The sequence below is a fragment of the Eptatretus burgeri genome, chromosome 5 (assembly GCF_056783735.1).
Source record: "Eptatretus burgeri isolate ZD-2024b chromosome 5, Ebu_testis_v1, whole genome shotgun sequence".
In the NCBI taxonomy this organism is placed as follows: domain Eukaryota; kingdom Metazoa; phylum Chordata; class Myxini; order Myxiniformes; family Myxinidae; genus Eptatretus; species Eptatretus burgeri.
In genome coordinates, this window is record NC_140965.1 from 75,047,013 (window position 1) to 75,063,159 (window position 16,147).

The 16,147-nt window shown below is 46.1% G+C and overlaps 1 long non-coding RNA gene across 1 annotated transcript in view; it reads left to right on the forward strand.

Moving 5' to 3' along the window:
* The window catches only part of LOC147026714 (uncharacterized), a 249,657-nt gene that overhangs the window by 128,619 nt on the left and 104,891 nt on the right, over window positions 1–16,147 (forward strand). The window contains exons 8-9 of the long non-coding RNA XR_015058486.1: window positions 29–148; window positions 852–1,004. This is a non-coding gene — a long non-coding RNA (uncharacterized LOC147026714). The remainder of the gene's footprint in view (window positions 1–28; window positions 149–851; window positions 1,005–16,147) is intronic.

A 16,147-nucleotide genomic window follows, 5' to 3' on the forward strand; every position in this document is an offset into this window, starting at 1 on the left:
TAGCAGACATGGATGTGTCTCCCCACAGGAGGAAGACGCTCTCGAGAGCAGGCCTCAGCTGCTCCTATGGTTGGCAGTGAGTGCCCCGGAAGCAGTGGGGGAAAGAGAGTGGCACTTGTATATGTGAAAGAATTGCATTGTTCTGCTGGTGGGTTGCCCAAATAGCTCAGATGGTAGAGCACTGGTATGCTTTGCAGAGGACCTAGATTTGATGCTTCGTCTGCGCCGGTATATATATATATATATATATATATATACACTAATAAAAGGCAATGTGTGTTTCCTCCATAACTCCAAAACCATGAAACTGATCAGCCGGAAACTTTGCATGCATACTAAGAAAACTCCAAGGAAGTGCAAGAGTGATAACTGGGTGTTTGGGTTAATTAAAACATCCCTTTTGAAGATAATTAACAGCCTTATTTAATTATACCTTTCATCAGGTGATCCTCGGTCACCTCGCTCTCTGGGTCTTTCGGTGTTGCCTGAGTAACCTCACTGGGGTCTGAAGCCGCCATGTTTTTTGGCCTGCTCAACCATTCCATGATTGAGAACAGACCGCAACAATTTCTTAACGAGAAAGTTTTTTTTTCATTTTCCTCACTCATATTATCGAATGCTGTTCAATGTTTATCATAGCCATGAATCGCTGGGTATATTGCAGTGCTTATAAAGGCCTGGAGACGCCAGTGTTCGTGGCTTTATTTAATTTGCGAATATGAATAACTGAGAGAATCTCTTAACCTAAGTATTATTACAAAATGTAAGCTCCATATTTGAAAGTATCAGCAGTTTCGACTCCCCCAAAAGTGTTAATTTGTCCAATTCGGACATTGCATGGGCATTTCCAGGTGCATAGTTGTGTCGACGGCAATTGGTAATTGCTTGCCAAGCCAGGCGCTGCGTTGGAGTGCTTGATTGAGTGCTTAAGCCACTTACCGAGCTGTACAGTGCAGTTCGTGTCCTGATCGGGATGTGCAGTCGACAGTTTCTACAAGGTAAAGGTACGTATACAGCACACACAGACATGATACATATGGGTAGATTTGGATCTGTACAGACTCTGTGGATATGTGGACATGCCACACCTGTTACAGGTGCCGTGGTGGCAAAGTTTTATCCCATATATTATGGAGGTTCTTTTCAGGTTTTCCTTTTTCCTCGTGCCTGTTTCTAAACCATTTGGGTGTCAGATTTGCTTTACAAAGGTTATATGTTTCTCTTTGTGAGTTTCAAAGCAAAATATATATGATAATGCCCGATTTCTGAGCCGTTTGCAGTATTAACGTGTTTTCTAAATTAACAAGACAATTATTTTACCACCTGTCACACACAGCTGTTTATAAATATAATTATTTTACCACCTGTCACACACAGCTGTTTATAAAGATTAATGTTTGTGAACATATCCTTAAAACATCTACATAAATGCAACGTTGTTTTTCGGTGAAAGCTACTCAAGGTTTCTCGGTTGTGTTCATCACATACTGTAGTTAATAATCACACTGACTCCAACCTGCCGATTTCTGAAAAATTGCTGACATCGGCCAAGCGTGTGTGTGTGTGTGTGTGTGTGTGTGTGTGTGTGTGTGTGTGTGTGTGTGTGTGTGTGTGTGTGTGTGTGTGTGTGTGTGTGTGTGTGTGTGTCTTTGATTGGTATCTACATATGTGGGTTTCAGAATGTGGAATGGAGTCCTCCCAGGTTGGGCTCAAAGCATCCACCTTCATTTTAGTAAGGGGTGATGATTCATGGACCAAACTGTGAAGTTTTTTGTTCTCGAAGTTTTGTGCCGAAGGCTCTCTTTAGGAACATCGTCGCTGAGCCCCAGACAGCTTCCAACTGTAGTTCGTTTGTAGTGATATTCCCAGGGATGGTTTTTAGCTCACCTGTGAAGTAGTTCCAGGGAGCTTTTGGGATGTCGCGTCATCCGTCCATTCACAAATACTTGCAACTTCTTCTCACAAACGACACATACAATTTCGATGAAACTTGACCACAACCTTCATCACCTGTGATGTACCAGGGTTTTTTCATTTTCATTATAAAAAAACATCCACAGGTATTTACTTTCTTCTCTATTATATATTTTGTGGGTCATCCATGCTCACCAGTGGTTGCCGGGTTATCTTATCCAGTCACTATCAGGTGAGTGCCCAGGGGTATTGCCCCTATGCTTAATATCTCTGTGAGGTTCTTCATCATCATTCCTGCAAATCTTCACTTTTATCCCCAAATTTCCGCTTCCGAGCTCAAAGGAAAGGTAAGGTCAGGTATGGGAGCATGCGCCAGAGCAGCACGTCACTGTCAACTTTCCACTGGAACACCAGGGGCCTCCTTCTGGCCTTCCTCCAGGCAGATGCCTGGCCCATCCACATCTCCTTGAGATGCTGATCAACCTGCTGCAATCACGAGGCACGTGGTCGGCCCGTTGGCCTCCTCCACTCACGAGGCTCCCTCTCTGAGAGAATTTGGTGAGCAGGATCAGTGTCAGGAAAACGAGCCTCAAGTCCATACAGCCGCAGCTGGCGCTCACAGACTATACAGATAACAAAACTAATTTGAGTCTCTCTCAGCAACCACTCATTGGACACAAAGACTGGCCAGCAATAGCCAAGGATTCTCCAAAGAGACCTGGAACTGAAGGAGTTAAGTCTACTTCTCAGATCCCTAGTCAGAGTCCAAGTCACATCTATAGAGCAACACTGGAAGCACCAAGGACCTGAACACTCGGACTTTCATCCTCCCGCAAAGGTACCGGCAGCACCACACTCCATGATCCAGTGAATCCATGACTCCCCAGGCCCGACCCAGATGTCTATTGACCTCTGGCTCCCAGCCAGCAGAGACATGAATATCACTGCCAAGGTAAGTGAATCTCTACGTGACCTCAACATCCTCACCACAAACTGGTACAGACAAGAAAGCAACATCCAAGATGTCATTCAAAACCTGCATCCTAGTTTTGACCCAGGAAACCCGTAATCCCAGCGGCTCCGACTCCTCATTCAGTACCTCGAGGGCCCCCAAAAGGATATCTAAAGTCTCCGCAAAGATGACTGCATCATCTGCGAAATCAAGGTCAGAAATATTGGCATTCCCAAATGATGCACCACAGCTTGATCTCTCCTGCATCCTCCCGAGAATCCACTCTTTACAAGTGCTGAAAGTGTGGGGGCCAGTACACACCCCTGATGAACTCCAGTAACAACTGGAAATAAGTCAGAGATGGTATCACCACATGTCACAGCACTCTCAGTACCAGAGTACTCTCAGTGCCACTCTCACTCTCAGTATCACACCATCCCAATCCAGAGGGCATCCCAATTCACTGAATGAAATACTTTACAGAGATCAACAAAGACTGCAAGCAGCCCCTGCCGAAACTCTCGTCTGTGCTCGGTGAGGACCTGAAGAGCAAGGATGCAGTCAATCGTTGACCTCTTTGGTGTAAAGCCTGACCACTCTGGACGCTGGTGCTCAAGCAGATGGTGGTGAACCCGATCAAGAATTATCCAAGCAAAAAGCTTGGCTGGCATTGAGAGCAGCTTCACCCTTCAGTAGTTGTTGCAGTCTTGGCGATCACCCTTCCCTTTCCAGACAGGGACAACAAGGCCCCTCTTCCAGTTGGTTGGGATGATGCCTGTGTTCCAGGCAGAGCACAAAACTGCATGCAATGACACAAGTACAGCATTTCCACCAGCCTTGAGAAGTTCAGCATGGATGCCACAGATTCCAGGAGCTTTACCCCATTTCAACCAGTTCACCGCAGCCTGTGTCTCCACAAACGAAAATGCACCACAGTTGATTGGAGGGTCAGCAATCAGGATTGTAGCACCCGTGACATCCAATTCAACAGCTGGTGGATCAGCCTGGTATAACCGCGCAAAGTAACTGGTCCAGTCGGCCTTCACTTTGGAATCCTCTGTCAAGAGCCCACCACCCTCTACTCTAACTGCAGTTCACTGAGGGACGGGCTTGGAGGAACGCAATGCATGAATTCCCCTGTAAGCAGGATGAGAATCACTTGACCACAGGTGATGCTCTACCCCCTAACAGATTCCTCGCACATAGGCCTCCTGGTCCACCCTTAGTGCATGAACAGTTTGACACCAGCTCTGTCATTCAGCCTGGCCCTGCGACTCTGGTCAATGGTATCCAGTGTCACTTGAGAGAAAAAATTCGTCTTCATACTCCGGTGAGTTCCAAGACATCCACCGACAACATCAATGACGGTGGTTTTGAAGGCACTCCACAACCCTTCAGAATCCCCTGAAGCACCCAGACCCCCCCCCCCTCCAAATCTCCACTCAGGCTGTTCGCAAACTCCTCAGCTACCCTCGAATCCTTGAGCTTTCCAACATCCAGCCTCGGCTGGGATGGTACCATTATCCTGGATTTAAGCTGCAACTTCAGAGTTGCTACAACAAGCCTGTGGTCAGTAGAGAGGAACTGAGCAATCCTGTAGACCCTGCAGTTCTGGATCATCCTCCAGTGACCATCGACGAGCACATGATCAATCTCCTATGCCACACCGCCAGCGTTGGAAGACCAAGTCCAGCGATGAGCCTGTGGGCGCTGAAACCATGAACCAGCCACCCTAATTCCATGACTTCTTGCAAGGTTCCAAACCCATGGGGACCAACACATGTCTCATAACCATCCCTATCAGTTCCAGTCGATGCATTGACATCCACCAAGACAAGAAGAGTATCTCACCTGGGGCACTGATCAACCACAGACTCGAGCGTGGCATAGAATGCGTCCTTCATGGTGAGGTCACTCGCCTCAGTCGGAGCATATCCAGAGACCATGGAAATGACACCCACCCAAGGAGTGACAAATCCTTCATCTCATAATACACTCGTTGACCGGTGTTACCTCAATTATCATTGGAGTCAGCTTATTGGACACAGCTACAGCAACTCCTTGGGTATGGTAACCATCAGAGCAACTAGACCAATAGTAAGTGTCACCACCCGCCATGATCTCACCGCAATCTGGTCTCTGAACCTCAGAGAGTGCTGCAATACCGATGTCCAAACGCTTGAGCTCAGATGATAACAGAGACAGGTGTTCATCCTCTCTTAGGGATAGGACATTCCAGGTGCCCACCAAAAGGGATCGCTGCCTCAGGTTAACCCAAGGAGACCACCAACTGGTGGACGACACCTCAGCACCACCCTGACACAGACTACCGCAATTTGACCCGGGAAGGTTTCCCCGTGGTTTCCTGGACTATATAATCAAAGATGGAGGGTCCCAAAGACTTTGCCCCGATCCCGTCACCAGGTGAGCTGCTCTGCAAAGGGCAGCTGCACAGGAGGTACTCCCACGGAGTGGGTTTTAAGATATTTTTCTGCTTTTTGAATGTTTTGTGGAATAAAGGGTTTTACGGTGGCCAGAGTGCAAATCCTGCCACCAACCTCCGAATCAAAAGTAACCCAACAACAAGAGGACGTCCGCAGACGCAGTTGGGTACCAGATATGGATGGCCGTTGGCTCACAAGGAGCTCCTCCACCCTTTGACAGGTTTTGTTCTTCATCCTGCTGGGTGTCCATGTGTGGGTGTGTGGGTGCTGCTTCTCTCATCAACTGTTCTTGCTTTTGCTTTTGCTGTGTTTTTCTTCCTTGAGTTACAGGTCCTGCACCATGGGCAGTGTAAATATTAGAATTGCATATAATTATTATCCCACCTGTTTGTGTTTAGTTTCAAAAAATGTTGTCCGCATGAGTCTGCTCACACAGATACGCAACGCATTAGGTTTGTTATTTTTGGGACATGTATTTGAAATGTCGCACCCAGGGATCCGTAGGTAAATTATACCAAGGGAAAACTACACCTGTATGCCACATGAAGGCATGAGTGTTTAACGACTCAGGTCGAGTCTAATAAAAGGGAGGGGGGGTAGTGTTATGGTTCTGTGAAACTGAATGCCTCCAAGGCAATGGCACACAACATACAACTATCCCAAGGCAGTTATTTCAATAGTATTAGTTAGTCCCTTCCATATGTCTAATGGGTAAAGGGAAAAGATGTGTTCTGTGTGACTCTTGTAGTTAGATGTCTTATATCTCTTTAACCTTCACTTTTTCTTCGCTATGCCTCTTTTTTTTTACATGAAACAAGCAAGCATACACGCCAATCATTGTAAATTAAGCAAACATGCTGCTAGCGTCTCCATTATGTTCACGATGCGAGCGTGTCCTGTGTGTTTGGGCTGCGAGCATCCGCTTCTCCCGAGAATTTGGGGCCCAATCCTCCAATCAAAACTGCACGCCAATTCTCAACCGCCATTTTGCCTCAGACCTTCATTCCACGCACCAAACCATACCACGCTCACCACAAGCACTTCAGACAACTAATAAAACATATCTCCGAAACAACTCGCGCTTACAAATGTGACCTTTAGTCATCATCACAAGGAACTTCAATCTCGTCCTCACAAACGCCACGTGGCAAACCTCTCTCGCTACAAATGCCACAACATGATTGCGCTGCTCTACAACCAGCACAACTGCTCCATGGTCATCAAATCCTCACCATAACCTTGAAGGACATAGAGAAGATGCAGGATGGCTTATTTTGGGGCATGGCTCAAAGCGTGAACGTACGCTGGAACTACGTAGTGAACCGACCATCACTACGTTACTCACATACATTTTGGTATTGCCATTTCTTCATCCCATTGCATTTAAAAAACTGTGTGTGTGTCACCTACATACAGTATATGTGACACACATATATATATATATATATATATATATATATATATATATATATATATATATATATATATATATGGACCCAGGGTCGACGTGAGAAGACCACGAGGGGGGGGGGGTGGGAAGTTACCTCGGGTTCCCACCAGACTCCCCGGAATCACAGGTCATTGCACACGGATGACACTGTGACACGGCGGGTCGCTAATCGACCGTGAATGCCAATAACTCAACCACGTGACTTAGGGTCCTCTGTCTCCTGGAAACCGGTTACCTAAAATGGTCATGTTATCTAATTACCAGGGGGCATGCCCTCGGTATGCCTTGTTCAAACCGGATCACCTTGCCAGATCAGATGCAGCTGAGCGTAACTGCCAAGGATGTACCGGCTAGAAAACAGATCATTGGGGGATAACGTCCCGGCTAGGCTAGGATACGAACCATGCTGGATCAAGGAAGGAAAAGACAAAAACGAGCTGGGAACATTTCTATACAAAGGATGTAATTACAATTAGGTGAGGAAAGGTACATGGCACAGTGAATGGGTTTCATTATTATGTACAGCAGGGATAGCAAGGAATTGGTGGGGTGCGTCAAATGGCAAACAACTTCCAAAAGCAGAAACAGAGCAGACATATGCTGTTGTATCTTCTACAATCATAACTTATGCTATGACAAGCGCCATCTCACACACACACACACACACACACACACACACACACACACACACACACACACACACACACACACACACACACACACACACACACACACACACACACACACACACACACACACACACATACACACACAAACCCGATGAAGATTAGATAGCCAGAAGGAAGGAGAACAGATGAGGACTAACGGCCTTGCAATACCTGGTACAGTCGGCCGACCACGCAACCCATTACCTTTGGGTGACGCTTCGCTTGAGCGTCTGTCACACACCAACCCCGAGTGTAGATGCAGTGACGGGCAGACAGCAAGGTGCATTGAATAGAGGGCGGAGCAGAGAGGTGGAGAAGTGGGTGAGGCAGGCAGGCGAGGAAGTTCAAAGAGAGAGAGAGGGCGGACAGCTTCGCAATCCACCTTTTATAAGCCCCGGGCAAAGGATGGGGTGACGACCTGAAATGACGCACCATCATCTGAATCTTGCTTTCCTATTGGGTCCCGGCCCCTCCCTGCCAGGCTCCTGGGGCCAGAAGCGGTCTCATTCACACATCCAGCGTGACACGGCCCGGAGCCCTGTACCGAGCTCCTGGGCTATGTTCTGGTGACTGGACGAGAGTCGTATCGGCCCTGCATGCCTGTTCGGGGCACCCCCGGCGAGCTATGGTTGGTGTTGTTAACGTGCTTGGCCCATCCCCACGCTATGCGGCCCGAGCCGTGCAGCACGCCTCTGCCTGGTGGTGAACTGTATTGATGTGGAGGTGTGAGTCGGCACGGGATGAACTTTCCCGTGTGCGGGAGATGTTGGTGGTCGAGGTGGTGAGCTTTTGATGAGTGAAGGTAGAGCAAGGTGAGCCACCATTGTAAATTGGCGTACAGATTTGAATGAAAGGGCGTGCCGTGTGCGAGCTTGTTCGTGTGGTAATTCTCTCATAAAGCTGCGGCGGGTGTCTGTTATGGTGTATGTGTTCTTGCTTCGATTTGTATCATGGATAAAAGGAAATGGTTGGATGGAAATCAGGATTGAAAAGAAGATAGAGATATAATTATTAGACCTAGCTATTAGACCCACACAATGCACTTCGTCCCGTTAACCCATGAGACATGAGGGGAAGGTCTGACTGCACGAAGACGAACAAAATAACTGCCTTGGGATCACTGTATGTTGGGTGCCATTCCCTTAGAGGCATGCAGTTTTGCAGAACCACAACAATATATATATATATATATATATATATATATATATATATATATATATATATATATATATATATATATATATATATATATATATATATATATATATATATATATATACATATACAATATATATGACATCCATTACACATGGTACATGCCTGGGAGCCTTGGTGGTGCGCGTTTCTGACTACACTGTTGCTGGTGACTCTCTACCAAGTAATGTAACCATTCTGGTGGCTGAGGGTGGCATGTAGCATTGGGATTCTCATGTATGTACTATTTGTGAATGTCTGCAGCTCTGGAGAAACCGGGGTAGGGTTTGAAACAGCAAAGGGCTTATGTTGTGTTGCATTTCTTGGTTGCTTTATTTGGCTTTCTTTGACTAGAAGAGCCAGGGGTTAATTTATTGAAATCCTAGCCATGGGGTAATTGATTAGGTGTGAGCTGATTGTGACCGGTGTTTGTGTGTTTGTGGGTTTGTTTGTCGGGCCACTCCTCCAACAGTTCTGTGCCAATTACATCTAGACTTGTTACAGAAGATCAGTGTAACCACAATTAATGTATAGGGGTGTTTTTATCTTTGCTGATGGTCTTGGGGGAAGTGAAGGATGAGGGGGGGCGGGGGGGGGACGCAAATTCTCCATATAAATATGTATCGTGAAGCACCGTCTCCAGGTGGGGAAGGGTATTACAAGTCTCCACCATTTACAGTCCACTGTTCCTGTCCCAATGTTTTCCAGTGTCGTGAGGTGTTTTGAATTATAAGCAGAAGGGATGTTTTTGCTTCATGCACATAATCCGGGTTATTTGTTTTTCCTATACGGATCTGTCACTTGCCTATACACCGCCCAAATAAAGGTATGTGTCATAAGAACGTGTTGCATGCCTGAAACAATATTGCCCCTTTGGGTAGGTACTCTGCTAGTATTGATAATTTCATTAATTTATCTGAAAGTATGAATATCACTGATTCATATCAGTGATATGAATGAATATCATGAATATCACGAAATATATATCTCTCTCTCTCTCTCTCTCTCTCTCTCTCTCTCTCTCTCTCTCTCTCTCTCTCTCTCTCTCTCTCTCTCTCTCTCTCTCTCTCTCTCTCTCTCCTCTTCTCTCCTCTTCTCTCCTCTTCTCTCTCTCTCCCCCCCCTGCTGGTCGTTGGTGAATCGTGCATGGGTGTGGCGTCATGGCGGCTCTGTGTGTGCAGCTGTGAGTACTGTGCTGTGTTAGTGTTGTTCCTGTCCCTATTTTGTTTCCCTCTGTGTCCCCGTACGTGTTTGTGGAGTTTTTTTCCCTGTTTCCCTTCCTGCTGAGACGAGAGAGAGGGGGAGAGCGCGCACGGTAGGTGCTTTGTGGGTTTTCCTTGAAACCTTCGGGTTTCTGGGCCTACTTTTTCATCTGCCTTGTTTTCATAGGCCCGCCGTTTATCGGTGGTTTAGCTTCTTCCTTATACTCTTCCTTTCCCTTATACTTCATTTGACCCCACTTGCTGGTTGCTTGTGACGGTTTTCCTTTGTTAAACTTAAACTTCTCTTCTTTTGCTTTAAGCTATGGCAAACGGACGTTTGCACAATAGTGTGTACGAGTCACTCACTCGGAAAAATGGAGTGACAATTACTCCACCTGATGGAGTTAGTGTTGAGAACGTGGTGATGGCTCTGGGAGAGCTCGTAGGAATCGAGAATGTTCTCGCCGCTTCGAAAATGAGCCAACGTGTCGTGGTTTTCTTGTCGGAGGAGCGACACGTGGCTCAGGCGGTCGAAACCGGTCTATCCGTGCCGCCGCCGGACGTCTTCGTTAACGTTAGTTATCTCGATACGATGGCGGTAAAATTAACACTGTCCAACATCCCGCCCTTCTTCTCGAGTGAGGAGATTGTTGCTGCATTAAGCGTTTTTGGCACAGTTGTATCACGAATCTCCATGATTCCACTTCGTCTGCGCTCTGACGCTTCGGTTCGCCACATCATGTGGTTCCGACGTCATTGCTATATCATTCTAAAAAACAACGCTCAATCGCTCAATGCAGTTATGACTTTAAAAAATAAAAACCGCAATTACCAGATTTATATCGCAACGGAGACCACAACTTGTTTTATCTGTGGTGAATCGGGACATTTAAAAAGTGATTGCCCCAAGAATATATTAAGTGGCATATCTAGTGTGGTCGAACCCATTGAGACGAATAGTGGTATATCTAGAGTTGGGAACGTTGGTGACGCTTCAAACTCGAACAATCTGCCTGGGCCGTCGAAAGTGGAGGTAAATCCCCCCCTGACAGATGACGAAAGCTTCACCGTTGTTCCTTCAAAAAGGAAACATAAATTGAAGCATCTAAATGATAACAATAGTCAAGATGTGACGGCGAGCTGTGCAAAAAAGATGGTGCCGGCTGCCGAGAATAATGACTCGTGTTTGGAAGCAACAATAGATGCTCTTTTTAAAACGAAAAATCGATTTGATGTAATTGCTCCAGAGGATGATGACTTTTTTGTCGGTGGGGTTGGTGAACATGAGCAGGAGATTGGTTTTGTGCAGCAGGGAGCACACGTGACCACTCCCATAGTCACAGGCACCTTGGATATTAACACCGAATCCACTGTAACCCCCCTCCCTGAAAAGACCAACAGTGAAATGTGTACCGTTTCTAAGTCACCAATTACTCCAAACCTGGTTGAATCAGGGTGTAAAGCTTCAACTAGTGAAACACCAGGTTCATCTCAAGCGGAATATAACGTTCCTTCCATTAGTATTCTTCCTCCTCCCCGTTTTCTTCACCCTCCCACTCCTCCTCCTCCTCCCCCTCCCACTTCTAATCTTCTTCCTCTTCCCACCCCTCCACCTCCCCCTACTCCACCTCCCCCACTCCACCTCCCCCTACTCCACCTCCCCCCACTCCTCCTCCCCCCACTCCTCCTCCCTCCACTCTTCCTTCCCCGACTCCTCCGACTCCTTCCCCCCCTTTGGAAGCGGAATGTGAGGCTTCCCTTATTAAACCATCAGCTCCATCTTTGGAGCATAACGATAATGTAATGGACACCAATCAGTACTCGGATTATGATTCGGACGGGGACTCATCACTTGCTTCTTGTGGCGGTGCTGAAGCATGGAATGATCCAGTTTCCCAAGATTCGGAGAGTGTTACCAGTATTCCACCTGCTGATATCATAAAGTTTCTTCATGACACCTTTCGCAAGAAATATGTTAAAATTAAAAACTTTTTCCCTGACTTGTCCGGCTTTATAATCTCTGCGAAGCTTTTGCTCCTCAAAGCCGGACAGCTTGGTGTGACGGAATCACAAGTGTATCGACTCCGGAAATGCATCCTCAAAGCAAAGAATGAGCTGCAGACACAGAGAGACTAAGTTTTTGACACACCCACACTCTATGTTAGCCTATGGCCTTCTCTATAGCGAGTTTAAATATTAATGGGGGACGCTCCTCCATCCGTAAAGCAGAAGTTAAACAGTTTGTTGAGACCAATCACATTGATGTTTTGCTTTTGCAAGAAACAAGATGCAGCTCCTCTTGTGCAAGTGAATGGCAAAGGACAATGAGGGGAAAATGGTTTTTTAGTAGTCTGGAACACCCAAGGGCTGGGGTGGCTGTTTATTTACAACCTTCCTTTTGCAGTCCCAGTGTTGTTTTTAATGAGATTATCAAAGGGTATTTGATTTCACTCACCTTCACGCATAATGGCTTTAAACACACCGTACTGAATGTCTACGCACCGAGCGATAGCACGGAGAGACTCGCCTTTTACACACACTTAGAAACGTCTCTTGTACACATTGATTTTGATGGACTTGTCTGCTTGGGTGGAGATTTCAACTGCACGATGGACCCCACCATTGATCGTAATGGAGAGGAGCCGTACCCAGCAAGCGCAGCGCCTTTGTTGAGAGCCTTGTCCAAGTTCTCCCTGGTTGATGTGTGGAGAATCCGCAATCTTTCTCTCCGCCAATACACGTGGAGTCGGTGTTCAAAAGGCCACGTATCACTTGCAAGATTGGACCGTTTCTACATCAACAGTACCTTTTTAAATGTTGTGAGCAATATGGACATTATTCCGAGCGGCTTCTCATACCATCACATGGTCGCACTTCGTATTCACCAACCAGTTCGGAATCGTGGTGCTGCCTACTGGACCTTCAACGCAAGCCTCTTGGATGACCAACTGTTTGTCGATGCCTTTGGTGTGTTCTGGAGAGCCTTGCTCCAACGTAAAACTTCCTTCCCCTGCCTTGGAAAATGGTGGGACAACGTCAAAGTGCAAATAAGATCCTTTTGCCAACAATATGGAGCCTACCACACCAAATATGACTCTGCCCTTCAATCCTTGCTTGCCAAAGAAATATTATATTTGCAGATCAACCTCTTGGCCTCAAATCATGAAAGAACCAACCTCTTGCTGTTAGAAAAGAAAAAAGCTCTTCTTGCTGGACTTTGTGCAAAGCAAGCCAGAGGAGCGCTGATTCGTCTCCGACTGGAGAATTTGTGCTACCTGGACACCTCCTCTAAGTTCTTTTTTGGACTGGAAGATCAAACAAAGAGAAGTCAGCAGATAACTTCAGTAAGGACAAAGGAAGGAAGGATAACACACAATCAAAAAGATGTCAGAGCCTCACTCAGACACTACTTTACTGAACTTTATCATGCTCCGAAAATCGACAACAAAATGGTGACAGTGCTGACTTCTTCCTTACCTACGTTGTCAAAATCTGCAGTTCTACAAATGGACAAGGAAGTAACTTTGGAGGAACTCCAAGCTGCTCTTCAAACTCTACCCTCGGGTAAGGCCTCCGGCCTGGATGGAATTCCTGCGGAATTTTATAAAACCTTTTGGGACCTCCTCGGACCAGAACTACTTGAGGTTATAATCGACGGTCGACGATCAGGCTCACTGCCATTAAGCTGCCGGAGGGCTGTCCTCGCCCTTATCCCCAAAAAAGGTGACCTTCAGCAACCACACAACTGGCGTCCCATCTCATTACTCTGTGCAGACTACAAAATATTTTCCAAGGCCCTTGCCAAACGCCTTAAAGCCATAATCGAGGAGATCGTACACCCAGATCAGTCTTACTGTGTCCCGAAGAGGACAATTCATGACTATCTTCATTGTGCGTGATATAATTGACATCTGTTCTCTTGAGCAAAGGAATGTCGGGTTGGTGTTCTTCGATCAAGAAAAGGCCTTTGATACCATTGATCATTTTTATCTTTTCTCTGTTTTACGGGGGTTTGGTTTTGGGGAAAATTTTATCTCTCATGTGCAGTTACTGTATAACAACACTTTTAGTCTCTTAAAGGTTAACAACATTTTATGTCCCCCTTTCCCGGTTAATAGAGGCATTCGTCAATGGTGCCCTCTTTCTGGCCTCCTGTACTCTTGCGATTGAGCCTTTGCTCGTTCGGTTGCGTGCACGTCTTCTTGGTTTCCTTCCTCAACCAATGGCGAACCCGTTTAAAGTGATTGCTTATGCAGATGATCTTTGTGCAATCGTTCGCTCGAATGAGGACGTCTCAGCCTTGGTCCGTTGCATTCATGAATTTGGTTTGGCAAGTTCCACAAAAGTGAACTGGGGAAAAAGCAGAGCTCTCCATCTTGGTCCACAAAATGGCGCCATTCCTCCGACTCTTCCCGAGAAACTTAAATGGGAAAGGGATGGAATTTTTTACCTAGGCGTCTTTCTTGGAACTGAGAACTTCATTTTAAAAACTGGGAATCTCTAATAATTAAAACTGAGAGACGTTTACGAAAGTGGAAGGGCTTACTTTGTCAACTCTCCTATCGGGGCCGAACCCTTGTTATAAACAACCTTGCAGCATCAATGCTTTGGCACGTTTTTATAGCACTGCAGCCCCCAGATTTGTTTCTTAAAAAATTACAATCAATTCTTATTGACTTCTTTTGGGGAGGAAAGCATTGGCTCCAACCTGGTGTGTTAAACCTGCCTGTTGCTGAAGGAGGACAGGGGCTGATTGCTATTACCAGCAAGGTGATGGCTTTCCGCCTCCTTTCGCTTCGCAGACTGCTGTACACGGACGTCTCGTGGAAGGCCTTGGCTCACTGCCTGCTTCGGCAGGCGGGGAAACTCGGCTACGATCAGCAGCTGTTCCTTATTGACACCAAGAAAGTTGATATAGCATCAGTCCCCCTGTTTTATAGAAGCATGCTGAAGGCATGGCAGGCAGTCACTGTTCGCCGAAATAACAATGACTACTCCCTGGAAATGTTCTTAAATGAGCCTATCTTTTTAAACCCCATTTTTGAAGGGGTCTGCAGCAATTATATTCTTGTGCAGAAGTTTATTGATGCTGGATGTACGAAGGTAAAAGATCTCAGAACTCCTTCTCCGTACAAGTGGAAGCCAGCTGCTGACGTCGCTGTGGCCACTGGAGTGAGGTCCATTCGAATTATTGGGAGAATCTTTTCTGTGATTCTGCGCTTTTTCAAGCAAACCAATCTGAAATGGATTCCACAGGTAGAAGCTAACCTTTCTTTATCCCTACATCCCTTTCCAGAGCTTTTGCTTCATTTTCAAGGTTTCACCTCCTTTAAATTGATGGAAAAATCTTCTGTTTACGCTTTGTGTGTTAAAACCCTTGTTCCCGATAGACCTGCGGAACCACAAGCACATTGGGGGAGAATGCTTCAGACCACTCATTCTACTTCGATCAACTGGCATGTTATGTACAAGGCACCCACTGCCAAGCGCTCTGGAGATTTGCAGTGGCGACTGGCACATTACATTTTACCATCCAATGTCTTATCTCATCGTATATCTCCCGATAACACAGAATTGTGTCCCTTCTGCGGTGCCACAGAAACTATTTTTCACATTTTTATTGATTGCTCAAGGTTGGCACCCCTTTTTACAGTCTTATCACGTGCTATCCGGGGACTCGGCCTAACTTTTACTTGTTGTGGTTTTGTTTACGGTTTTAGCATATTCCACCAGCGTAAATACGAGTGCCTGTTAGCAAATTATTTGTCCTCTGAAGCGAAGCTTGCTATATACATGTCAAGGAAACGCAAAATTCAAGATGTTTGTGATTCTGTTTCCGATGTTGTTTATCTCTTTAAAACCTTGGTCACAGCACGCGTGCACCTTGAAATTAATTCCAGTGATTGTACACTGTTCTCACAACAGTGGTGTGTGAACACATCCTTATGTGAACTTGTTGATGGTGTACTTACATTGAAGTTTTAATTTACCTTGTTTCTTTGTTGGGCAATGCTCAGGCATTTGCTTGTACTGGTATAACTTCTCTTGTCACATCATGATCCCAAACAATCAAGAGGCCAAAAGTGTCTGTGTCTCTGTCTCTCTGTCTCTCTGTCTCTCTGTCTCTCTGTCTCTCTGTCTCTCTGTCTCTCTGTCTCTCTGTCTCTCTGTCTCTCTCTCTCGCTTGGCACGCACGTGCAAACGCAAGGGGCTGTTGCTCAGTCTCTGGCGGTACGTGTGGAGCCTGTGTTGCTTTCTCTGTTCTTATCATCTTCTCCTCTCTCTAATGTATTTTTTGGGGGTGTTCCTTGTGTATAAATTGT